We start from the raw sequence: 27,245 nt of genomic DNA, 5'->3' as shown, positions 1-27,245 counted from the left end.
ATGCTGTGTGTGTGTGTGTGTGTGTGTGTGTGTGTGTGTGTGTGTGTGTGTGTGTGTCCTGGGGCTTGAACTCTGGGCCTGAGCTCTCTGTGTGTGTGTGTATATATATATATATATATGTGTATATATATATATAAACACACACACACACACACATATACATACACACAGATATATAGGTATATATCAATTATTATATAAGAATATAAGATTTCAAGTGTTAAGTTTAGTTTTTTTTCCCATTGTGATTTTATCCTGTTACTCCAAACCTTCAAAAGTAAGCTTGTTAGCCTCAACCCTTCAGTAGGACATACATTCAATTTGCTACAGACCCTACCATCTCTGTTATTTCTTACCCATCCTTTCTTCATTTCTGTGGCTTGCCTGTATTCTGTGGGCTCCTGTTTTATAAAGACCCCAGAACTATGTGGCCTTTCATGACCTTACAAACCTTTTGGCCCCTCAGAGGGACAGAAACACTTCTATGTAGATACAGCTCTTATAAAGCTGAAAGCTCTGAAATCACAGAGCTCTACAAAGGTGAGCGATTACCCTGATCATTAACAATGACTGACAGGAGATATGGGGGGGCATCTAGCCCCAGCCCACCCCCACCCCTAAGCCAGAAGGGCATTTGTACCATCACCACAGTGTTTCTTATTGACACCGACAGTTGTTATTAAATGGTGTCGGTTTGCCAATGCAAAGTGCTCACCACACAAAGTAAAAGGAGCTGGCAGAAATAATATCTAGGCTCTGTCTACTTCAAACTGCTCTTTCCATAAATCATTGTGGCATTTCTCCAGGGCCCGAGTCAACAAGGAAGGAAAAAATAACTCCTGTGGCTTGTTGAGATGTGACTTGTTATTTTGCTTGTTATTCTGAGTCCCTGTTCTTGCAGCCACTCCTAGTGCACAGCTTAGACCTAGGGGGGACGGTCAGCGCAGGCCAACTGTCTCCCCACGACACATTTATTAAAAAGTGAGTGAAGTGTCTCGTCTCTCTTTTCACCTCCATCTCTGCCCTAAATCAAAGCAGATTGATGACAGTGTGCCATTTTCTAACTGCAGTTGCTGACTGAGGTTAGATAAAGCGTCTTGCTATGATTTAAATGTGGGCTATACCTTGCAAACAGGATGCTGTGTGTGTGTGTGTGTGTGTGTGTGTGTGTGTGTGTGTGTCCTGGGGCTTGAACTCTGGGCCTGAGCTCTGTCCCTGAGCTTATTTTTGCCCAAGGCTAGCACTCTACACTCCACTACTTGAGCTACAGTGCCATGTCTGACTTTTTCTGAGTTTATTGGCATCTCAGGGACTTTCCTGCCTGAGATGCTTTGAACCATGATCCTCAGATCTCAGACTTCTGAGTAGCTAGGATTATAGGTGTGAGCCACCATCGCCTGACACAAGATGATTTTATGGAACTGTGTGTCCCTGTGGCTTCCGTGTGGCTCTGGATTAATGTACATCCAGGACCCACTGCTCTCCGGCTGCCTGTCTCTGGGTCTCCTCCTCCATCCTTGATGCTCTCTATGCTGTGTTTATGACTCCCAGGCTGTGTGCTATGGGTTTACTTCACGCTGTTCTTCTGTCTGAAATGTTCTTTTCTAGGGTGACTTCCCTTGGAACTCTCCTCCTCTCTCTGGACTTTCTTAGGTGATTGAGAAGCTTGCAGGACCTGAGTGTTACAGTTCTGAAAATGGTCTCTCAGTTTCCAGAACACCCAGAGGGACTGGCCTGGCTTACAGGAGAAAGGATGATCTTTGGAGAGAGATCATGAGAGTCTTAGCCTACCAGTTGCACTGTTCATGACAAAGGATGGACCACTTTCAACCTCAGTTCCTGTACCTGTAAAGTGGGGACAATGATTAGGCCTCAATTTTTCAAGGATGACATGTGATACTTTACACGAAGCATATTGTCACAATGCCTGTACATGGTGAATGACTGCTGGGATCAATTAGTATTGTGTATGGGATGGGTCAGGGTTAGCTGATCCCAGGCAGGCCCCGGAAGCTGTTGCGACTGAAATAACATTCCCTTATGTTTTGACTTCTGTGTTCCTTTTCCTTCAAAGGTAACTCCAGAGAAGGAGCTAGAAGGTGTGGATCAATGAAGGGCTTGCTACCCTACACTATCTTCAGATTGATTTTAGGATAAAGACAAATTCTCAATGTCGCTTACGAGACCCCCCATGGCTAGAATCCTGCTCATCTTGGCTGCCTCACTCCCCATGTCTCCTTATTCTCTGGGCTTTGCCGGGCTGTACCAGGGCCTTTGTACACCCCCATTGTACACCCATTTAATTCCTAGTCATCCTTCAGTGCTTCCTTTGGAAAGCTTCCCTAGCTCTTTGTATATCAAACCATCTTCCTTTCCTCCGGAGCACCTTTTGTGGTGGCTGATTCTGTGTTCATTACTGGGGATATTTGATTAATTGGGAGCTCCATATAGATAGGAGCCACCTGTAGTTTGAGCACTGTGGTGTTCCTAAGCCTTAACAACAGTTGGCTGCAACCGGCATTTGCTAAAAAATCCTTTGTTAAAGCATAGAGGGAGAAATGACCTATTGATTTGAGAATGCGCCTGACTGGTATGTTTGCTGGAAAAGCCAGTCTTACTCTTTGAAGAGGCTTGTGTTGGAGGATGAAAAGCAGCACATAGAGCTAGGCTGCTCCTGGCATCTGGCAAATGGAGCCTAAAGAGGACTTGTGGACATTCTCAAGTGATAGGCTTCTTCTCTGTGGGTCTGATGCCAGGGTTGTTTTATTTGAGAGTAGAGCTGTCACAGATGAGAGGAGGGTCCCTTCACCTTGCCCTCCCCTGAAAAGTGTGTGGCTTCTGATTCAAATAAGCTTAAGTTCATGAGCTTAAAGCAGTGTACACCTGCTGCTAATAAGCAGACTTTAGAAAAAAAGAGCAAGAAAATAAAAATTAATCTACCAGTGAGAAATAACCATATTTTGGTGCATATGTTTCGATTCTTTTAAAAACCATTTTCCTGTGTGTTCTATTTATACTGTGTTCTAATGTGATCTTTTTTTGTAGCAAATGCATCATGAATAGAAAATGTCTAGGAAAGCAAATATTTTCTTCCTGCAGGCCTTGTTTCAAGAAGTTGGGATTCCTGGCTGAGTGGGGCGGCTTACACCTGTAATCTCAGCTATGTGGTCCAGAGTAATCCAGAAAAGCATGAGATCTTACCTGTGAAATAAATAAAGGCAAAAAGGATTAGGGGAATAGTTCAAGTGGCAGAGTGCCTGCCCCACTAAGTGTAAGGGCCTGAGTTCAATCCCTAGTATTGAAAAAAACAAACAAATACAATAGACCTCAGAAGCAGGGTTAGGGTCCTGCAAACTGGCCAGTGGGGTTTTGGACCATTGTGCCTTTCTTTTTTCTTTTCTTTCTTTCTTTCTTTTTCATTGTGCCTTTTGTTTATCGACTCCATGAGTGTTTGCTGAGGGACTAACATGTGCCAGGTGATGGACTAGGCAGGATCACATATAACATACACATGACAATAAAAAAAAAATCTATACAATCATTTGCTGGGCACAGGGTGGGACTTGGTACCTGGGAACCATAGTGGCTAGCAGAATGTCATCTCTGAGTGTTATCAAACTATCAGTAAGGGACAGAAAACTCAGTTTTGGGGACATCTTGTTTCTGTATAAATGGTGGTGGACTCCCCAAAATACACGTCTAACTGATCGAATGCAAGCAGTTTATGACATAACATCCGAGCTGCTCATCCCTCTGCTGCTAGCAGTGGCTCTCTTTCTCCTTTGCCTTATTGAGAAAACTTTCCTTGAGGTGCTGAGGCAGGTTCTTGCGCCTTCAATCATATGTTGGTCCGTGGAGGACCTACTTTAGGCCAACTTTCATTACCCGTGTTTTTGTGGTTGTTATTGTTTTTTATTTTTTTTAAATCACAGAAGGGGAATATAAGGCAAGTGTTGGGGGGAGACTTGATATAAGATAAGATGAAACGAGCCATCTTCCAGATTGGAGGATGACAGTTTTATTTGCCTTATAGATGGGGTGGGTCACTATGAATGGCTTTGTGAATTGGATGGAGAGCTCTGTTGAACAAATGCAAACGCAGCCATAGAGTCAGGGAGCCTCCCATCTGGAGGCCCTTCCCAACTGGATGCCCTCTGTTGGCCTTGGTTCCCTCTCTTTCCCTGTGTTAGGGACTCTGGTGGGAGCAGATCGACTTCCTGACCAACATCCATTAGCTTTGATTTCAGGCAGCGCACATATTTCTAATTCATTGAGTATACAATTCTTTGTGGTACACATGAGTTTTCCAACGAGCTACAGAAATATTTGAGATCTGAAATAAAGAAATTATTGCCTTCAAAATGCAAAAAAGAAAGAAAAGAAAAAAATACATCCATCAAAATGGAAATTAATGAACACATAAAAATTACTTGCAAATGGTGCTACTTTGTCAATATCCACTAATGGGTAAATTTGATGTTCATGGAGATTTCATTACGTCTGAAAACGTGAATAGTTAGAACTTGTCACTTTCAAGGGCTTCTGAGTATGCACAATTACCCAGAAATCACAGCCAGTCAAAGATGAAATGATCACTCACTGCCAAATAATTTCAGGAGCAAAATTAAATTTTTTTCTGAAAAATGTTTCTAGTAAAAAAATCCATTTAGTGTAGAATGTAGGCACATTTATAGCTTGCCCTCCATTGGGCTTAATTCCAAGCAACCCCCTCCTCCCCTTTTACCAAACAAACTACTTACACTTCGCTATTGTGTCAGGATTTGCTTCTGGGAACACTCAAACTAAGGTGAGTAGTTACTAAGCAATGGAACCTAGATTCAAAATTAGGCCAGCCACTGGACTCCAAACCTATATCTCTTTTACTAGTGCTCCCTGAGTCTGTGTCTGCCTTGTTCCATGCCCACCAAGGTGACAAGAGTCCTCGAGGTATGGAGGGATCTCTACAGAGTGAGACAAGTGTATTATATTGATGAAATTAGCTGGGGATTAAAGAGTTATTGTTCATATGTTAAGGACAAGATTAGATAAAAGATGAGGAAATCTAATTTCCTTAGTAGATTATTTTTTATAAAAAACAATTTTAAGACATAGTCATGGCTTCTATAAGATGTAAAGACTCTAAGATAAATTTTATTGCTCTCTGTGGAATGAACCGCGCCATGCTTCCATTTCATACTTGTTATAATTTACTGTTCAAAATTACTAGCTTTCCGTGCTGCTTTGAATATTCAGGGGCCTCACCAGGTGGTTTAATGGATTCAACACAATGGTGTGGTGTTAGTTGCAAACTAAATAACACCTTAGATGCTAGCTGCAAACTTACAGGCCTTCAGCTAGTGAGGACAGAGAACAGAGTGGAAATAGGTTTTACATTAACCTTAGATTAGTCCAGACTCTGTCACAAGAGAAACAGCTCAAGCTGGTCCATGCTAAAGAAGGTTTTTATGCTTCTGGAAATTGGATCAGTTTGAAGATGTGATCTTAGCTTCAGGTATGGCTAAGTCAAAGGTTACTTGTTAATGAACTCTGTCTCCCTCACTAAAACATAAACTACAAAAGACAGAGAGCTGCTTTCCCTATTTGTTGCTGCCTCTGACATTCTGTGGAGCAGTTCTTGTCACACAGTAATTATAAAAATGGAATCACACGGTGTTTTGCACTCAGTAGTAATAACCATGGAATCACATAATACTTTGTGCAAGCTATTGAGGGTGATAATGACTAGTTATAGTCCTTATTTTTCTAGATGGGGAGACTGAGGTATTTAATAATCATGGAGCTCATAAGCAAGGGACCTGGGCTTTGAACCTGGCACCTCTTGTATTAGAGTCTGAGTTCATAACTATGATGCTATGGGAATTCAGTTAACATGGTTGACTGGAGGACTGAGCAAGTTGGAGCAAGGTGATTTTCCAGACTAGAACAGTGTTGAAATTAAGTTACATAGCCTCTATCTCCAATGTCCTTCTAGCTTTAGGTGCATGTGTCTGCCATCTGCAGAGTTCAGCACTGTCAGCCCTAACCAGGGCAGTGGGACAGGGTCAGGGGTGGGGAGTGGGGTGGGGCTGTGAGGCTGTGGAGATATTTCTGGAATCACTTTTTTTTTTTTTTTGTATCAGGAATCTAGGATCTTGGATAGATCTTTCCTTGGAGTTTGAGAATTCTTGACCAAATTATCTCTAGACAGTTATCAGTTTGCTAATGGGAGCTGTTTTGAAGGAAACCACTCAAAAGTCAAGCTCCTGTGTGTCTCTCAAGACAACTACAGGGCAGTTAGCAATCTCTCCTCCTGCCTTCTGCATATAGTCAGTTCCTGCTCCTATCTGGGTAGAAATAGGAGGCGTGACTGCAGGTCTTTTATGTGTGAGGATGGAGACCCTCCAGGTCACTGGCTTCTGGGCATGTATACAAGGACTACTTCCGGATCAAACCTGGCATGGTGACCTGGTGAGTGATATACATGTGGGTTGATAGCTTAAGGTGTCACCAAATGAATTACGTTTTCCTTTTTTTGATGGTGCTGGGGTTTGAACTCAGGGCCTCGTGATTACTAGGTAACCACCACATGAGCCACCCCTGGTCCTTTTTTTTTTTTTTTGCCAGTTCTGGGGCTCACATTCAGGGCCTGGGCACTGTCCCTAGGCATCTTTTTGCTCAAGGCTAGCTCTACTACTTGAGTAACAGTGTCATTTCCAGCCTTTTCCGTGTAGTTTATTGGAGTTTATAAGAGTCTCAAGGACTTTCCTGCCTGGGCTGGCTTTGAACCACAATCTTCAGATTTCAGCTTCCCTGAGTAGCTAGAATCACAGGTGTGAGCCACCAGCACTTGACTCCTTTTTTTTTTCTTTCATTTGTTTTTCAGATAGGGCCTTGTGCTTTTAACAAGGCCAGCCTCAGACTGTGATTCTACTGTCTTCTAAGTAGCTGTGATTATAGCAAGCACTATGATGCACAGCTTATTGTTGAGATAAGGTTTTATAAACTTCTCTGGGCCAGCCTTGATCTTCATTTTACCTGCCTCAGTCTTCTGAGTAGCTGGGATTTCAGATGTGCCACCTGGCTTCTAAGCAATTTTTTTTTTCTGCCAGTCCTGGACACTGTCCCTGAGCTTCTTTTGTTCAAAGTTAGTGTTCTACCACTTGACCATAGCTCTACTTCTGGCTTTTTAGTAGTTTATTAGATAAGCGTCTCATTGACTTTCCTGCCTGGGCTGGTTTCAAACTGTGGTCCTCAGATCTCAGTCTCCTGATTAGCTAGGATTACAGGTGTGAGTCACTGGTGTCCACCTAGATAATCTTTTCTTAAAGGCACTGCCCAACCTTTGCCTCATAATCCTGGTTAGCAAGTCTGCCTTTTGCTGTGTCATCCCTGCCTTCAATTGCTGTTGGCTTTGCAAACAACCTTGTTAATGATAATCTGTAAGAAAAGTAGCAATGCAGAAGTATGAGAGTTCACATGATGAACTGTCCCCAATACAGACTCTCTCGGAAGGAAACTCTATTTGAAATATATACAACAATTGATCCATGAACAAACAAAAGTTCAATACTGGGGAAGTAGTTACACAGACTGTTGTTGAAATAATATTCTACTGTTTCTAAAAACTTGCTAGTGACGAGGGCCATAATAAACTATTACGTGCCAAGGCCAAGGTGCGGAAGTTGAGTATGTTTTTTATTCACTATGTAGAATCATCTCTTAGAGAACAACCTTGGAAGAACCCTTATTAAAATGTTGATTGTTTTTCCCTGTGGTGGTTCTAGGGTCAATTGTTTTCCTTCCTCTTGTGCTTTTTCCACTTTTTCAGTTTTTCTGTAATGAACAGGTGTTACTTTTTTTTTTTTTTTTTGGTTGGTCATGGGGGTTGAGCTCTGGACTTGGGTGCTGTCCCTCAGTTCTTCAGCTCAAGGCTAGCACGCTACCACTTGAGCCATAGCCTCACTTCCAGTTTTCTGGTGTTTTATTGGAGATAAGAGTCTCATGGCTTTCCTGCCTGGGCTGGCTTTGAACCGTGATCCTCAGGTCTTAGCCTACTGAAGGTGTTACTTTTATACTAGAAAAAGAAAAACCAAGATGGAGTGTTTTGGAAAGAAGTGCCCAGCATTCAGAAGTTGGCAAAAGCTAGGGGAGGAAGCATGAAATGGCAGTAGGAGGGGAAGATTTCAGTTAAATTAGGTGTCCAATTAAGCGATTTGCTTGACTGCAAAATATCTTTTTGACAGACAATTAGTTCTGGGCCAGTCAAATGTTTCAACAGTGTGCTCTTACAGAGCAGTTAAAGGAATTCATGATGGATGTGTGGAGGTTGTGGTAATTGGGAAAGTTCTCTGAATGGCTGCTTAAGCTGGTCTGGTTGTGTTTTAATTTTCTTTGTTGAAGTTGTTTTGATTGGCAAAGTTAAGTCATTTCCCTGACCAGCCGTAGAGCTGGGCCTAGTGAAGGTTCTGGGGTTTCAGAATGGAATTTTCCATTGGTATAGGAAGTTAAGTTGGACACAGAATAGAAGGGTCAGTAGCAACAGCATTAACATTTATTATACTAGATAAATACTATCAATAACAAACATATATGAGTGCCAGACTAAACTAAGTGCTTTATATGGTATCAATTTCTACAACTAGTAAGCTCAAGCTCTCTGGCAGCCAAAGAATTCATAGTATGTCTAAATCCACACAGTTAGACTCTGAAGACTGGGTTCTCCGGCTCCTGGACTTAGGTGCTGTAATTTCTTGGGAAACAATAATGTTTTATACTTTTCACTCTTATTTTTCTAGGTAAGCCAATCTGATTTTCCATTGAGGCAAACTGTGTTTGTAGCATTTGTTGAATTTTAATTGATATTATCTTTCATATTCCATGAAACTTAGAGGTAAGAAGATGTATTAGCCAGAACTCTTTCAGCTATATCTTGCTTTTGTTCCTTGATACTTTAAAGCTCATAAGTAAACATGGACTTGAAGTATGGATGGATCTAGGTGCTTGAATGATAGACTTTGGAATTTGGGTCTCTAGCGCTCAGCTGTCTTCATCTGAATTGGCTTCATTCTCAGTCTAGCTTGTTTGTTGTATTATGTGCAGCTCCTGATTCTTTTCTCTTTCATGGTAAGAGGTTCTAGGGTTTAAACTTCAATTTGCTGATTCTCTTCCACTTGGAGCCACCCCTCTACCCTTTTACTTTAGTTGTGTTTAGACTGTGATCTGACATTTTATTTACTTAGTTATTTATTTGTTTGCTTGTTTTAAAATTTTATTGTCAAGGTGATGTACAGAGGGGTTACAGTTACATAAGTAAGGTAGTGATTACATCTCTTGTTGAACTTGTTACCCCCTCCCTCATTTTTCTCTCACTTTCCCTCTCTCCCAGGTCTCTTCCCCACCCCCTTCCCCCTGCCCCATAGTTGTACAGATCATTTCCAACATATTTTCTTGTGAGTATTGCTGTTGCATTGGTTCCCCCTTTGTCCTTTGTTTCACCATTTTGTCTCATATTTATGCTCAGGGTGGCTTTGACCTATAATACTCTTGATCTCCACTTCCTGGATATTTGGAATGACAGATGCATGTCACCACGCAGGACCAGCATGATTCTTTTTACTATTTGGCTTTTAATAGAATTGTGTGGTATAACTACATACTAGAACTCTCCGCAGCTTTAAGTGTACAATCCAGGGGATCTGAACAAGAGAGAATGTAAATCTGGAGCTGTCTGTATCTACTTTATTCTCATATGAAGAGATGGAGAAGGAATGGCAGAGAAGAGAAATGGAGAGAGGGAGGGAACAAGGAAAGTATCGAGAGAAAGGGAGAGAGACTAAAGAGATGGAGAGAAAAAGAAAGGGAGGGAGTGTCTTGTCATGGAGTCCTGCTCCTAGTCCCTGCGGTTGATTCTCTTACCCCTCTTTTTTTCTTGACTTCAGTTTGATGGACTGATGTCCTTTATTTTTATTTTTATTTTTTTGCGGGTCCTGGGGATTGAACTGTCCAGGGCTGGAGCTATCCCTGAACTTCTTTTATTCAAGGCTCACACTCTCCCACTTGAGCAGAATCCTCTTTTTGGTATAGCTGGATGCCTCCAGGAGCTCTTCCTAATGGTTATGGCAGTGCTGACAAAGAGAGGGCTGAGTCTGAGCAAGAGATTGCCCTGGGCCTCAGAGCTTTCTTTCTTTATTAGCTCTTGGTGCCTACGATTTAAGGCACTGCAAGGCAGATGAGTTTATGGTGGAATTTGTAACTCACCATTAACTAGAATGGCACAGCGCAGCCCCTGTGCCTGACCAACTGTCAGGACTTAACGAAACAGCAATAAAGAAGGAGCTTTTAGTTAATTAGCCATTCTTTTCCTTTCTGACTTAGAGTTTTATGACTCTACTTCTAGGACAGGATTTTATTGTTCTGGAGGACAAATCAAGCCCAAACAAGGGCTCTTCCCCTGTCTTTGTTTCTTCAATTTAAGTGTATCCTTTGTAAGGAGACACAAAGTGTCACCCTACGTCTCACATATTTGGACTGAGAAATTTTGAAAGAGACAGACAGAGCTGACATTTATCATTGTGATCTCTTCCTAAACTCCATGGGCATTCATGTTAATTAGAAACAAAGTTTAATGTCTGTTACCTTAAAAAAGGTGGAGGGATATATGTGAAATTCTGTGAGAACTGGCTCCTGCAGTCTGCAGTGCGGGCAGCGGTAGGCTTGCAAGAAGTGCCTCAGAGCCCTGCTGCCTCCTTCCTTGACCTGAGGCACTGAGCGTGAGAACTCTAGTTCCCAAGCTAGGGGTGTCCACTCAGAGACAGACAGGCCTCAAAGACAGGAAAGCTAGGACAAGGAGGCAACTTGCATGTAGACTTTTTAACTTCTCTAGGCTCCCCACTTACACAGTGTATGTTTTGTGTGTTCTGGGAATGGAGGCTGGAGGGATGAAGGGGTGACAGAGCTGGATAAAGGGTGGAGGGGGAGTAGAGGTGGAGGGATGGAGAGATAAAGTGATGGAGAGATGGGAGGAGGACTAGGAAGTGGGGGGATGGAGGATGTGAAGTCCTGAAGGGGTAGGGGAGAAAATGGAGTGGGGGTAGGGGGCACAGGATTGGAGGGGTAGAGGGGTGAATGGGATAGAGGGTGGAGGGATGGTGGAGTGGAGTAGTGGAGAGATGGAGAAGGTGGAGGGGGGAAAGGATGAGAGGTGGATTGTTGTGGGGATGGAAGGAAGGGTGGAGAGGCAGAGGAGGGGGTGTATGTGTTGTGTTTCAGTTCTACACTGTGAGAACCCATTAACACTGCCATTCATTGAGGCTGGACAGGATGAGTAGCTGAAACCTCATTGGATGGAGGGAATTTACCTTTTTGCCCACCTCCCGGGTGGGAGCAAAGGAGCTGTTAGCTAGGTTGATTCTATTTGTGTCCATGGTTGTATTGCTATAGAAAACGAAGATTCTTGTGTATTTTTCCCTTGAAACTCAGAGTGAAATGTGGTTGCTTGCTGAATCCTCTGTTGTTCTGAGGGAGTGTCTAAATATCTTGGTAGAAGAAGTGGATGTGGCCCGGTGTCTGCATGGCATTTTCCAGTTTCAGTGTTTCCTCACCAGGTCCCCTCTGATTCCCCATAGACCCTTCATCACCTCTCTGCTAGGAGGAGAGACATAGGAGGCTTGGAAAGGCTAGGTGATTGAAATGTGTTTATTACAGGGCATCTGAAATCTACTAGGGGAATTATAAAGAAGAAACAAGTAAAGTTGTGTCATTCTCTTGTCAGTTATTTTTACATTCATGGCTCAGTTACTGTAGCAGAAGTGATTTCCTTCTGGCTGCTAATAGTTACTGAGTGGATACTCTATGCTGAATCCTGGCTAAAAGCTTTACATATGTGTCAAATGGATAAGTGTATTTTCTAAAGGAAGAGAGAGGCACAGAAAGGTTAAGAACTTATGCATAGTCACACTGCTGTGGAGTGTGGCAGTTGACAGTTGGGTCCTGGAAACAGTTTCAGGTTTCTCCCCCTTCACCACCTACTGGGAGTTTACAGGATTTACTTTGGGTGTTAAGGGGAGTGCATGGGAGAGAAGGACAAAGAACCTGATGAATAGAAAGTAGGGATATGAGCGCCATTTGTAGACAGGAGCTATATTAAGAGTAGGGAGAGGGAAACGGAAGGTTGGAGGGTGGGTGAATAATTTAGAAATATGTTGCAGCTATGTTTAAAGATGGCATAAGGAATTTCAATGAAAGCTGTTGATCAACAGGGAGTGTCTTATTAAGAGAAAGCAATAGAGGGTTATTCTGATTAAAATATAATGTATGCACATCTGAAATTCCATAGTGAAACTCCTTGGTACACTTAATGTATATTAAAAAATGAATAACAAGAGAGTAAAACAGGTTCTGTTTGGGAGGTGTCAGTCAGAGAGGAGGCACCTAACAGAGTATAAATAAAGATGTACAAGGTTGAGGTAGATTATTTACATGTATGAAAATGGCACAAAGAAATAATTATCAAAATGAACTCCAGGAAATGGGAATGAGATTTTTTTTTCTTTGTTGATTTTCTTTTCTTTTTGTCTTGTTTGTTTATTGGGAGAGTAAAGGGGATCACAGAAATGGAGCAACAAAGGGTGAACAAATATAGCAGTGGTACTTGAGGCTATGTTGAAAATGAAGTATACAACTTGTAAGTGGGGACGGCAGGGAAAGACTGGGACAGAGTGAGGGAAGGGGTGATGTTGTCTAAAAAGAAATCTCTTTACATGACTTATGTAACTGTAGCCTCTCTGTATACCACCTTTATAATAACAATAGGAATGGCGCAATGAAATGTGTTGGAATTGTTTCAGAAGAGGGGAGGGAAGTATGGGAGAGTGTTAGAGGGGGCTGAGTTATTGGGATTGTGTACGTGTGTGGAAATATTACAGTGAAACTCTTCATTGTACAACTAAAATAAAACAAAATGCAATCAATCAGAGCACAGCTGGTGGCTTCTCTGAATGTCACCCTTTGGCTTAGTGACTGGAGCCTGAGCCTTATTATGGTGGTCACAGCAATGCTTGGAGCACACAGGACCTCTTTTGACTGCTGCCTTTAGAATTAATAAGATGTTGGCTTCTCAGGGTAGGTAAGGCTATTATTAATATTTTTAACAGTTGGAAGTCATTTGTAGCTGAGTAGGGTGAAAATGGTAGATGATCAAGCTCATTACTACAATTTTATTGAAATGAAATTTATCTTATAGTAATGGGATTGATTTCATTTTTTTCCAGTGACTCTGGAGGGCAGTTTGCCCCGAGCGGTGATTTTCAAACTTTTCACAAACCTCCACTAAGAGGGAAGGAGAATGAATTCAGGCCTAGAGTGTGGGACCTGAACCAGGCTCTCCCAGAGTACAGATGTCTTTAAGTCTTGCGTTTTATCTTACATATTTGTGAGTTCCACACTCCACTTCCCCACACATGTATTTCAAATTACTTTCAGTGTTAACGGATTGCAGTCTTATCCGTGTCCTGGGAAGATGGTCATGCTTACACTAAAGATTTATTTGAAGCAGGAGTACAGTAGAGGTCTCCTTGGGGTACTTGTTTGCCCAAGAGGAGAGCCTCAGCCCTAATGATCCCGTCTGCTGGTTGTCCCTGAGGACGTTGTCTCTGTCTCTTATCTCTTTCCATAAATAATGAGTTGGAAGTACAAAGTTCATTTGAACTTTATATCACAGCCAAGTAGCTAGGATTACAGGTATGAGCTTCTTAGCCTTATCTTTGTATTCCTTTTAATTAAAAAATGTTATTATAAAGGTGATGTACACAGGGGTTACAATTACATAAGTCAGGTAAAGAGTGCATTTTTTTCTGGACAGTGTTACCACTTTCCTCATTACCTTCCCTTGTATTTCTTTTTAACATCAAGGATCAACTTTCACTTCAACTTTCCCTAATCAGATTTGATTCCAGTCATTTCCTAAAGAAATCTCTAGAGAAGGGTCAGTATTGCCACAACTGATTTGGAATAGTCAAGAGACTCTCCTTGGGGTTCAGAAGTAGCCTGGTACCCCCTAACCCTGTGGCTCTTCACTACTTAAAAATGGGGACTGCTTAGCAAGAAGATGAGAGTCTGTTTCTTTGACAAGCAATTGTTGCATCTACTGAAGTACAGAAAAAGCTTGTGGAGTGTGGGAGTGAGAAAATTGGAGGCTGAGAAGGTTCCAAAATAGGTTGTCTGGGATTGGAGGCTGAGAAGGTTCCAGATGTCTATTAAGTAGGCAGGATCCAGGAATCTTTTTTTTTTTTTGGTCCGGTCGTGCCTGAACTCTGGGCCTGGGCGCTGTCCCTCAGCTCTTCAGCTCAAGGCTAGCACTCTACCACTTGAGCCACAGCGCCACTTCAGGCTTTTTTTTCTGCTTATGTGGTGCTGAGGAATCGAACCCAGAGCCTCATGCATGCAAGGCAAGCTCTCTACCACTGAACCACCTTCCCAGCCCCAAGATCCAGGAATCTTAACAAGTGTCTGTCCCAGTGTCACAGAGGAGTTGAGGCCCCAGAGGTCTCGTTTTCTCCACGGAAACTCTCTGGTGATCCCAGTGATTGCCATGTCATGGACAAGACACCTTCTTGTGGCCGACAGCAAGTCTGGCCTCTAGTTGTCCCAACAGGGCCCAAAATGAATGGTTCTGTCCTTGGAATTGCTGTCTTACTGTAAGACACTGAGCAGTGGAAGAAGCCTTTCCAAGCCTGTTGTTTCATTTACCCTCTTACTTTGAAGTGGGGAAACTTAGGCTCAAAAAAGGAAAAGGACCCCTGCTCAAGGTCACACAGCTGCAAGTGGGAGCCTCTGGATTCAAGTAGAGGCTTTTGAACTGGAGGTCCTGGTGTTCAGTCTCCTAGGTAATGCTGAATGGTCCAGGTTAGAGCCCCAGCACTGATGCATGGCAAGTCTGAAGGAATGCAAAGCAGGGCAAAGATGAAAACCCAGAGTGCCACTGCCTGTGGGTACTCCAGGTAAAGTTATCAAATAGAGATGTAGCAGCTACCGAGCATGGCACACTGGGTTTGCAGAGCTGTGTTGGGGACCTCTGAGATATTTGCTTTGCACATGGATGTCTCTTCCCCGCCCTGGACTGCATCTCTGCTGGGTGAAGTGTATGTAGCTGTGGAGCCAGTCCCTCCACTTGAGGTGGGCCAGGGAGGTTGGAAAACACTTCATTTCCTACCTTTTGACTTGATCTTGTTTTTCAGGGGACCCTAGTGCGGTCTGCATTTCAATAAACAATGCTGAAGTGACAGATTTCAGCTTTAAATGAAACTGGGTACCATAAGTGGGAGACAAAGGCTTATAAGTCACTGTCAGCTCCAGACATTGCAGCGAAATGATCTTTCATGCTTTGCTCTCCACTGTATCACTTTCCTGAGTGGCCGCCTGTGTTCTATCTATCAAATGCACAGAACATTCAGGAGAATCATATTTAAAATCAAATACAAATAATAGATTCATCTGCCTGGGGGAGGGGAAATGTATTATGAATCTTGGCTCCCATCTTTGATTACAATGGGATTCGTTTTTGAAAGCTCCAGAGAATGACGTTTTCTACTTCCCTACCTTCTCTTCCTCATTATTATTATTATTTATTATTATTATTATTATCATTGATATCTGAGAAATGTGTCTAGGTAGACCAAATCAGTCTTGTCTTTCATGTTATGTCGCTGTGGGTCAGATCTTTAGAAAAGTGGCCTTGCAGAAAAGTGTTTCCTAACAAGAAAACACTTAGACAAGGAGAATTTAAAAGAAAAAAGAATCCATCACCTTAAATACTTACTTTTTTTTGGTGGTAGAAACATCTAGAATCTACCGTGAGGGTCGGTTTTATCAGCAGCTCCTGTGTCAGTATGTTGTCATTTAGGAAGGGCAGAGAGCTAAGGGGAGGAGACCCAGGTCAGGAGAGCCCAGGGGCTGGGGGATGATGGCGTCAAATGGTTCAACAATGGGCTAACCTGGGAGTCCTGGGATAGCCCTGATGCCTTCAAGCTACCCATGGACACACAGGGGGCTTGCTGCTTGGAGGCACAGTGACAGAGGTGAAGAGGGAAACCACATTAGTGCTCAGCACTGCTGGACCCTCTCCAGTGGTGGCCTTGCTTCGTCACAAAGCCATACTCTCCATGGAGAGTGGAGGTCCAGGAAGCCTACATGCTGGCTCAAAGAACTGCACAGCTAGAAACAGGGAGCCACAGGGGTACAAGGCTGCTAAGACACCAGAACCCATCTCTGTATCTTCACCAATCTCGCACGTTGGCTCAGTCAGGTACATGGAGGCTGAGGGGCTAGGAGGGCTTGTGAGGGGCGACTCCTTCGCCGTTGCCAGGCACATCAGAAACTCCTAGGTGAGAGTGGTTTTGAATTTTCCTGTCACCTTGATTTGATATGAGAAGTCTGGGATTTCTAAGTTGACAGGAACCCTGATTTTAGAGATGCTGGAAGACAAACATCTGTGAAACATCACAGAGACCATGTCAAACATCTGTCTTCACAAAAGGCGATGCAGAGGTTCACAATTTACAGCTAATCCATCTTGGGGCCAGGAGGCTCACAGGTGAAAAGCATGTTGAAGCTATAGGAATGACCAGTTAATTTACTTTGTATGCCTGTGAGATTCTTTATTGTTTTCAGTTAAAATTTCCTTTCCTTTCCTTTCCTTTCCTTTCCTTTCCTTTCCTCTCCTCTCCTCTCCTCTCCCTCCCTCCCCCCACTTTCTTTCCTTCCTTCCTTCCCTCCCTTCCTCCCTTCCTTCCTTCCTTCCTTCCTTCCTTCTTTCCCTCCCTCCCTATCTTCCTCTCTCCCTCCTTTCTTCCCTCCTTTCTTTCTTTCTTTCTTTCTTTCTCTTTTTCTCTCTTTCTTCCTCTCTTTTCTTCCTTTCATCCTTTCTTCCTTTCTTTCTTGTACTGGTCCTGGGGCTTGAAATCAGAGCCTGGAGCTGTCACTGAGCTTTTCTTTGGTCAAGGCCAGTGCTCTACCACTTGAGTCACAGCTCCACTTCCAGCTCTTTGGTGGCTCCAAGACTTTCCTGCCCAGGCTTTGAATGGCTATCCACAGATCTCAGCCTCCTGAGTAGCTAGGATTACAGGCATAAGAATTGAGAGTCCCTGAGTTCATCTCTAGTGGGTGCTTGAACCTGGAGAGGATGAGGTCAGTTATTTTTGTTCATGGGCATTTGTGGCAGGACAGAGGGAGAGAGAGGGAGAAAGAAGGACAGAGAGGGAGGGGCTTGGAGGAGCGATAGAAGGAGGGAGAGAGAAAGAGAAAACATGAGAATAAGCATGAGAGCGCCTTGCCGGGTGTTCTGACTTTGGATTTTCTGGGAAGCTCTTTTTAATGGGTTGAATTGTTTCTTCCAAAAGGAGATGTTGAAGCCCCAGCCCCATTGTACATCTGAACATAACTTTCAGTGGGAGCAGTGTCTTTGTAGATGTCATTAGTAGATGTCCAGTGTGCCTGGTGTCCTTTAAAGCAGGGGGATGACAAGGTACAGAGAGGATGGAGATCCTATGATGATGAAGGCATGGGTTGATGTGATGTAGGCCGAAGCTGAAGAACATGGGATGGAGGGGGAGTGGGGAAGGCTTGGGAAGCTGAGAAAAGCAAGGATAGCTTCTCCCGGGGAGGCCTTCTGAAGGGCAGGCTTCAGCCCTGAAGAACTGTGAGAGAATACATTTTCATGTTAAAACATTTTATTTGTGGTACTTTCTTATATTAGCCCTAGGAAATGGATATGGCTTGTGTTCATCTTATGCAAAATATGAGCTGGTGCTGGTGGCTCACGCCTGTAACTCTAGCTACTCAGGAGGGTAAGATCTCAGTATTGCTGCTCAAAGCCAGCCTGGGCAGAAAACTTCATGAGTCTCTTATCTCCAATAAACTACACAGAAAAGCTGGAAGTGGTGCTATGGCTTAAGTGGTAGAGTGCTCACCTTGAGCAAAAGAAGCTCAAGGGCAGTGCCCAAGCCCAGAGTTCAAGTTCTAGCACTGACAAAAAAAAAAAAAAAAGGAGACGGGGACTTCAGCACCTTTTCCTGCTCTGTTTTGGCATCTGCTTTCAGGAGGAGAATGCTCATACAAGGGGGTCACTCTTGTCCACCTCAAATGAGTATAACAACCAACAGCAGAGCCCTGGCCACAGCAGCTCTGTCATAGCCATGCCTCATATCCCAGCTACAGAGGAAATGGAGATAGGAGGACTGAGGATTAAAACCAGCCCAAGAGAAAAAGAAGTTACCGAGAACTTGTCTCAAAAAGTAAGCCAGAGGGCTGGGAAGGTGGCTCAGTGGTAGAGCGCTTGCTTTGCATGCATGAGGCCTTGGGTTCGATTCCTCAGCACCACATAAGCAGAAAAAAAAAGCCAGAAGTGGCACTGTGGCTCAAGTGGCAGAGTGCTAGCCTTGAGCTGAAGAGCTGAGGGACAGCGCCCAGGCCCAGAGTTCAGGCCCCACGACCGGACCCCCCCCCCAAAAAAAAAGTAAGCCAGAGCCTAGTGCCGGTGAGTCACACCTGTACTTCTAGCTATTCAGTAGGCTGAGCACCAGAAGGATTGTGGTTCAGTGCCAGCTCAGGTAGAAAAGATCATAAGGCCTTATCTCATCTCAAAAATAATAAGCTAAAATACAGAGCTGGAAGTGTGGCTCAAGTGGTGGAGCTTCATCTTAGCAAGTGTGAGGCTCCTAATCAGTTCCCCCTCCCTCCCTCCAGCATCTCCCCCTATCCCAGTTAAGCTCAGTATGCAGATGCATACCTTAATTCCAGCTACTCTGGCTCAGTGAATAGCCCAGAGAATTTTGAGCAGTGCCAGGCAGCTGCTTCTCTGGTTCTAGGCAAATGATTGTGGCTCAGTCCTGAAGCCAGATTCATTTCTAGGGACTGGTCCTTTCACTTGGGATCTGACTATGGCAGCTGCTCCAGCCTGGGACATGTGTCCACTCTGAGCAAGGTTGAGAGAATCAAATTAATTTCTTTCATGACCTGAGGCAAGTTAGAAATTGGCTCTTCTGAGATGAAAAAGGAAAATGCAGGGGCAACTGGAGAGGCTGCATGATCCCCTCTCTTCTACCTCCACCTTCTTCCCAGCAGGGGTCTAGCAATTTAATTGGGGTGGGACTTTGTCTCCTGAGCCAGGCAGCTGCCTCTCGCCGCAGGATGTGCCATGCCAGAGACAATTTTTTTCTAAGCAGCATCTGTGGGCAGACATTTGGGCTGCTCTAAGAGGCTGGGGGCCCTGTAGGTTTTAGTGACCTTGTAGATGTGCACATCAGGTGTTGTCACCAGCGCGAGAATGAGGGGGCCAGGAGTGAAAAAAATGAGCCTGGCCTATGAAGAGCATCTTTGTGGTCCTGTAATTGGTGATCGTGAGTTACCTGTGAATCTAGCTTCCAATGATGGTGGTTTTACTGTGCGCTTGCACAGTGCGTTAGGACTATAATAACCATATGTTCTTGTTTGTCAGGACAGCATCTCCCTCTCTCATTCTCCACCCCACCTTATGCCTGTTTTCCTGGTTTGGCCCATCTCAAAAGCGTTTGAGCTTGGGCGATAAATTACATTTATGTCAGTGTAATTTAGGGCTCTCAGCCTCAGCACTGTTGACATTCAGGGCTGGATAATCCTTTGTTGTGGCAGCTGCTGTGGTTTCATTTTGTGGTTTGTCCCCCATGGGGAATTGGCTCTATTGTGGAGATATTAAAGGATCTATAAGGGGCGGGGACTATTGGCTGGTGGTCTTGTGGTCACTAAGGGTCATGGCTTTTGGAAGGGATCAATGTGGTCTTGTGGAATGTTAGTTTTGTGAGAGCAGCTTGTTACAAAAGAGCCAACTAGTCCCCAGAATCTCTGGGACTCTCTGTCTGTATTTCTCTCTGGTACCAAAGTCAGTGCTTGATGTGCTCATACCATACTCCTGGATCTCCAGAACTCCAAGCTAAATAAACCTCTTTTCTTCACACATTAGCCAGCCTTCTCTCCCCTAGGTGCCCCTTTCACAGTCATTGTAGAATGAATGCTCCATTTCCAGAAGGGCTGTGTTGAGAACCACAGCCTGGTCAAAAGACACCAAAGAGATCCTTTTCTTCAAACACATCTGTGCCTATTTGAACAAATGGAGCCCTGCCTGGGCTACAGAGAGATCCTGTACTCCCAAACCAAAGGTTGGGGATGTAGTCTAGTGGTAGATCATTTACCTAGATGCAAGGCCCTTGGTTTAATTTCAAGTACAAAAAAAGGAAGACGATTAACCATTGGAAAAGATTCTGTTGAGCAGCACAATTTCCCTTTGGTAGATACCTTATTATTTTTTCAACCATTTGCAATAATGTAATAGCATCCTTGGGCCTACATTGTCTGTCCTTATACTAGACCACACCTCTAAGTAAATGTCTAGCAGTGGACTTTTCTATAGGACTGTTTCTCAGCCCAGGTCTGGGTTTTGTGGGCAAGCTGTGTTTGGCAAGCTATACCAAGTGGCAGGAGTGTGAAGCAGCCTCTCACTTGTCAGGTGGTGATAATGGAAACTGATGGTCTGCACCTGGCAAGTCAGTCAGCAGCTGGTGGAAGGACTTCTTTCTGTCTGGGACATGACCCACTGGGACACTTCTACCATGCAGGTTTAGCCAGGAGGTGACAGGTGGACTGCATCTACCCAGTGAGCTGATTCCTCCCACTCCACATAGACTGTCCTTGACTTAGACTAGCTGACCATGACCTGAACAGCATTGCCAGGGAGACAGTGCAAAACAGGTGTTCAGGATACTGTGGCTGTAACTCTGCCTGTGGGTCCAGATGTCCAGCTTCTCTTCCATCTCTTTGCTTGGAGGATTTCCTCACTGTGGTGTCAGTGAGCCCTTATAGACAGTGCTGGCAATCAGTGACATTCAGCCTGGCTTATCAGCCTGGAAGCCCCAGCCTTCCCCCATCTGACACTGAAGAATTCATGTCTGATTAGCAGAACATCTCCAAGGCCGGGTCCACTCCCATTCCAGTGCTCAGTGCCCCAGACACAGGAAGTTGCTAAATGGGGTTACTACCATACCCTGAAAGACTATCTTTGGGCTGGAATTTTGGGGACCAACAAGTGAGGATAATCAAACTGATCTGCCTCTACGGAAGACTGGACCCAGAGAGGAGCTGGGCGAAAGAGCTTTTGCTTTTCCTTTGGGACTGTTTTGATCATATACTTGTATTGTGTTGTTAAAAACAAATGTTTAAAATTCTTTAAAAGAAGCAGAGGTAAACAGCAACCATGGACAGAATATTTGACAAGAATTGTGGTAATTATTAGCATAAACCAACAGCCTGGGCCTTTTACACATTCTAAGTCACCTCTAGTTCTCACTACAACCTCTGTAACTGGTTTCCTGGATTGGGCACTGTGTTCCTGGAGATTTTTTTTTGTTTTTGGTTGGTTGTGGGGCTTGAACTCAGGGTCTGGGTGCAATCCCTGAGCTCTTTCACAGCACCACTTCTGTTTTTCTGGTGGTTTATTAGAAATAAGAGTCTCAGGGACTTTCCTGCCCTTGGCTGGCTTTGAACCGTGATCCTCAGATCTCAGCCTCCTGAGTCCCTAGGATTACAGGTGTGAGCCACCAGTGCCTGGCTTCCTGGAGCTTTTTCAGTTCCAGGAAAACTAGGTGGGATGGAAAGTCACCTACTGATACGAACTGAAGGTGTTAAAGGAGAGGAACTGGTCAAGAGCCCCATGGCTGGCTGTTGGTGGTGAAGGCATGGCACAGTAGTTACAGGCACAAAGGTGGTTGATGATGGTTAGTTAAAGTGGTTGTGGGTGGGCATGGTTAGGTGAGCACACAACTAGGTAGCTATGGTTAGTTAGGCATACACATGTTGGCGCTAGACACGGTTAGTTAAGGGTACACAGCTGGTTGAGGTGGCCTGGCTGGTGTTAGAGTGTAGGTTTAGGCAGGCACTCCCTGCTTCAGAACCTTGAATTCTGTGTTTTACATATGGCATATGCAACATGGAGTCCTAGAGCTCAAAGAGCTTTAAGGTTTGCCATCCAGCCAGCTTGTTTGTAGATGGGGAGCTCAGCTCCACAGTGGTGAAATGCCCTTCCCAAGGTCACACTGAGTTTGTTCTGTGCTTCTCAGAGCCCGTTGGGCTGGAAGTTGGGGAGATTTATGCCACGGCAGGGACCCATTAGGAGGCCTGCCAGTTGGCTCAGAGAGAAACCTGGCCTTCCCTCATCTCCTGGAGGGGTGGCACGGGAGAGCAGGCATCTGGGACAGGGCCTATGCCCAAGGTTGGGGGTGGGGAGCCGCTGCTGAGCTAATTTGCATACTCCGTGGCAGCAGCCTGGGGGAACACAACCCAAACAAACTCTCAGAGGATGTTTTGGACTTAATCCCTGGGATCGGAAGCAGCTTGGTGAGATAAATAAGATAAAGTTGGTGTGCCTCTAAGGTTGAGTGATCATATCACTATTGCGTTTGAAATATTCATGAAGGGGAGGGAGGAATGAGAAACATATCCTGCTTTGAAAAGGCAGAATTCAAAGCATGAAAAATGAATCAGGGGAAATTAATGTTGGGGCGGGGTGCTGGTAGGGGGACAATTATTGCCCAGAGGAATAGGGAAGTGGATGCGGAGGGCTTGTATCAGACTGGGCTGTGAGCAGAATTCTCTTATCACACCTGGGATATTTGAAATGTCAGTCATCTCATAGATCATTTGAAGTCAACACTTGGTGGCATAATGGATGATTCTAGCAAGGATTAAAAAAGTAGGGTGGGCTGAGGGAGGTATGAGATGGGAGGGTGGGTTGGGGTAGGGCAGGGAAGATGGAGAAGGATCAGTGAATCATTATTAACTCCTGTGAGTTATGGATTATTTTTGTTCTTCTGTGGAGGAGCAAGGTGCCAAGTCGCAGGCATTTCTTTTTTTTAATATTTGAATATGTTGTATATGTTTATAAACATTTTCTTTTTTTTAAATTTTATTTTGTTGTAAAGGTGCTGTTCAGAAGGGTTACAGTTGTATAGGTAACGAGTACATTTCTTGTTGAACATTGTTACCTACTCCTTTGTTTTTCTCCCACTATCCTCCCCCATTCAAGATGTTCTAAATCCATTTCTTTCAAGATCTTCATGGTTTCTTGTGTATCTCTGAGCCTCAGTATCTCCTTTGTGGAAGCGGACTGTTGGGATCTATGACAGCTGCTCCTCATTCCACCTACAACATTTCTTGAAATATTGGGAAACTGAGGGCAGCTTAAGGCAAAATGGTCCTAGATGGCATCAGTACAGAGCGATGTGTGGCAGTGGAATATGGACATCATGCTTTTGACTGGTGGCAGTTCTTGTCAAGGGCCCTCTCCATGAAGTTGGGGTGAGTGACAAGTCCTTGGAATGTCACCTGGTGCAGGTAGGCATTCTAGAGAGAGCTGGTACCAGAGCAGATGAGATCTGCACAGTCCTACCTCAGTAGTATCAGCATTACCTGGGCACTGGTTAGAAATCAAATTCTAGGTGTGATGGTACACATTTGTAATTCCAGCACTGGGGAGACTGAGGCAGGATGAGAGAGTCTTGGAACTTTTCTGCCTGGGCTGGCCTTAAACTATCTGTCTGTCTGTGCCCAGCTGAAAATATGTATTTCACAATATTCTTGGGTAAGTCATGTGTGCATAGATTCATATCCTAGCACCTTCCTTCTGATACTGCCTGGACCAGAGGTTCCTAACTAGAGATAGTTTTACCTGCACAAGGGATATTTGGAAGTGTCTGGAGATACTTTGATTCCCTGGGGTCCAGGGAAGGCACTGTACTGCCTCTTCTCTTGGGTAAGGGTTACGGTTCTAGGACTGCCTCCAGGAACAAGCCAGATCCGAAATGCCAGTGCATGGAGGCTGAGAAACTCCACCTCAAGGTGAGGTGTTCTGCAATCTCCATTTTTTTTTCAGTCAAGGGAACTGAGGTACAGGGAGGTGGGACAATTCTGCTCAAGGTCCCATAACTGGGAAGTCATGGAGGAGGTCTGAAAACTGTGTGAGACGATGATTCTTGTTCTCTGCCTACTCACATCTCAGAAATCAGAGACAGGCTCAGCTTTCCAGTATGAGGGAGGCATAGCTTTCCATCCCTCACTGGAATAGGTGACCCTCTAGGGGGAGGAATCTGTGGTTTTGGTTTGCCCAAGGCTGAGCAATTTCCCAGAATGGAGTGAGGTGGGGCTTTCTGTGCTCTAGCTGGGATGAATGGCTGCCTTAGTAGAACCCTGTCTCCAGGCATCTTGAGTGTGTGACTTGATTGCCACATTCAGCACATCATGGAGTTTAGATGATGTACCAATTGCTGCTGACCTCGGACCAAACCCCAGTCCCAGGTTCACCAACAGTGACTGTCATTCATATCACTCAAGACCAGAGAAAAGTTTCCCCAGTTCTGAGAAGCAGGCCTGCAGATGGATCATCCAGGAGGAATCTTGACATTCATTTGAGGAACAAGTCTATTGGGGAAGGTGTGACAGAGGTGAAGTCTCCAGGTTTGGGGACCTGAGAACTCACTTTACCTGTGTGGCCTAGGAGTCCTCACTTGTGAGGTGAGCCAGAATTACCAGGTCTCTGGCTGGGTCCGGTGCTAAAGCAATCACCCAAGAGGAATAATGCATGTTAGGTATCTAAGGTTATCGCTTTCAATGCCCATGACAAAAGAGGAATAAGTAGCTCTGGGCTGAGTTCCAGCCCAAGGACACCACAGGTGAGTGAGAGTCGGAATGCAAAGCCACGTTGTCCTGCCTCAAAGACCACATCCTCAGCTGTCCTGTGGTGTCATCTTGTAGGGCTGTTTCTGAGGAGAAACATGCCAATTAGGAATGAAACCAGGAGGTGGTTTCAAGGACTGTGAATTGAGTGCATTGCAAAGTTACATGTGTCTCTCCTGAACCTCCTGGAAGGCGTTTCTGGCTCCTGACACCTGCAGGTAGGGTCGCAGGTAGCTGACTCCACCCTCCAGCTTCCTGATGCCTTGTGGGTCCCCTGGCAATGCATTTTTTATAATCAGGGCACAGGCCCCAGAGCATCCTTTATACACAGACAAGCAGAACTGGTTGTCTTCTAATGGCATCTGGCCTGTTTTTCTTAGCTTTACCATCATGGTGTGGTTGGAACCTGGCTGGCTCAGAGAACCTGCTGCTGTGTGTGCCCTCTGAAGGACTTGGATCTGTTGGGGTTGCCAAAGGTTCCAAAAAGTAGGACTCTGTTGCAAAGCAGACTCATTGCCCATTGATCACTCTGAGAATAAAAAGTGGGTAGGCTCCATGTCCTGACTTCCTCCTTCCCTCCCTCCTTCCCTCCCTCCTTTCCTTCTTCCCACCGGGAAAGGACAATGAACTGATTCAGTAAATATTTGCGGAATAAATGACCTAGTGAGATCTGAGGATCATAGTTTGAAGTCAGCCTGGGTAGGAAAGTCTGTGAGACTCTTATTTCCAAATAGCCAGCAAAAAACAGAAGTGGAACTGTGATTCAAGTGTTAGAGCCCCAGCCTTGAGCGAAAAGGTCAAGTGAGTGCAAAGTCCTGAATTTGAGCCCAAGTTCTCAGCACCTCAAAAATAACAGCATAACCATAACAAAAAAAATGAAGATTATACTCCAGGCTGGACGCTGCAGTAGCTTATGCCTGTAATTCCAGTTACTCAGGAAATGAAGATTGGGAGTAGTGTAGTTTGAGGCCAGTCAGGGTGAAAAGTTGGACTCCATCTTAGCCAACAAATTGGTTGTGGTGGTCTGCCTTTGTAATCTCAGTTTCATGGGAGGCGGTGGTTGGAGGATCATGGTTTAAGGCTAGCTCTGGGCAAAAATGGCAAGACCTTAACTGGAAAATAACTAAAGACAAAAAAGGATGGTGGTAGCTTTCCAACAGAGTACCAGGCAGTGGGAGCTGCCCCCCGATAGCAGCTTGGATGTCCCTGAGTTGTGGGTGGCTGCGGACTTGCCAACTGTAGCCCCTGGGAGCTGTCAAGACGGAATCTTCACAGTTTAGGCAGTCTGTTTGCAAAGGTCTCAGCAAGATCCATTCTGCCTACAAATGTGGTGACCTTTAATTTTTTTTTTTCTGAGAATTTTCCAAGATGCACATTGACTCTTCCTGTCAAAGAAGGCTGTAGTGCTGCCTGGGGCATTTGAGATTGCATTTGCCAATCGCTGACTGCTGTGGCCAATTTGTTCCTGATCTCAAGGTCGATTTTGAATAATTTTAGCTGGGCTAATTCTCTTGCATTGAATAACTGGGAGATAAACTGTGAAGGTGGGGGGCAGGGAAGGCATGGGGCTGCATCTTTTTTGTAGAAACTCTGATTTTGGGTAATAGAAGGCTGCTAATAATTTTTTCTCCTTCTCCCCTCTTTTTTTGTGCTGGTCCTGGGGCTTGAACTCAGGGCCTGAATGCTGCTCTTGAGTTTTTTGCTCAAGGCTAACACTGTACCATTTGAGCCACAACTCCACTTCTGGCTTTTTTTTGGCATTTAATTTGGAGATAAGAATCTCATGGACTTTTCCACCTGGGCTGGCTTTGAACCATGATCCTCAGATAGGCATGAGCCACCAACACCCAGTAAAGGTTGCTAATTCTGTCATCAAGCTCTGCCATGATGGGACTAGGTGGCCTTGAGTGATGGGGAGGAGAACAGAGGAACAAGTTCACCTGACATCTGACTGCAAGTAATCTCCTTTGTGACTGAACATTACAGATAAAGAAATTGAAGCCAAGCAACTTGTAGTGATGAGTTGAATCTGTTTAAGGCCTGTGTGTGTATGTGTGTGTGTGTATGTGCGTGTGCGTGCGTGCACGTACGCACACGCACGTGCACACGTGCATGCGTGCGTGCATGCACATGAGTGTGTGTGCCAGTATCGTGCTGGGGCTTGAACTTAGGGCCTTGTGGTTTCATTGGCTTTTTCCTTGCTAAAGGCTGGTGCTCTACCACTTGAGCCACACCTCCACTTCTGGCTTTTGTCTAGTTCATTAGAGATAAAAGTCTTCAAAGTTTTTCAGGATCTATTTGAACCTGAATCCTTATATCTCAGCTTCCTGAATAGCTAGGATTATAGGCATGAACCAGCTCCTAAGTTCTTTTTATTCTCCTTACTTCCTCTTCAAGATCAGAGCTTGATCATCTAAGGACTCCATGGTGCTTTTTAAAGCTTCTTATTGACCAGCAGGTGGCATTAGAAATAATTCCTCTGGTCCGAGGTGGAG

This window comes from Dipodomys ordii, unplaced genomic scaffold (assembly GCF_000151885.1).
Source record: "Dipodomys ordii isolate 6190 unplaced genomic scaffold, Dord_2.0 Scaffold14, whole genome shotgun sequence".
Lineage (NCBI taxonomy): Eukaryota > Metazoa > Chordata > Mammalia > Rodentia > Heteromyidae > Dipodomys > Dipodomys ordii.
Note: the sequence above shows the minus strand (reverse complement) of the source record.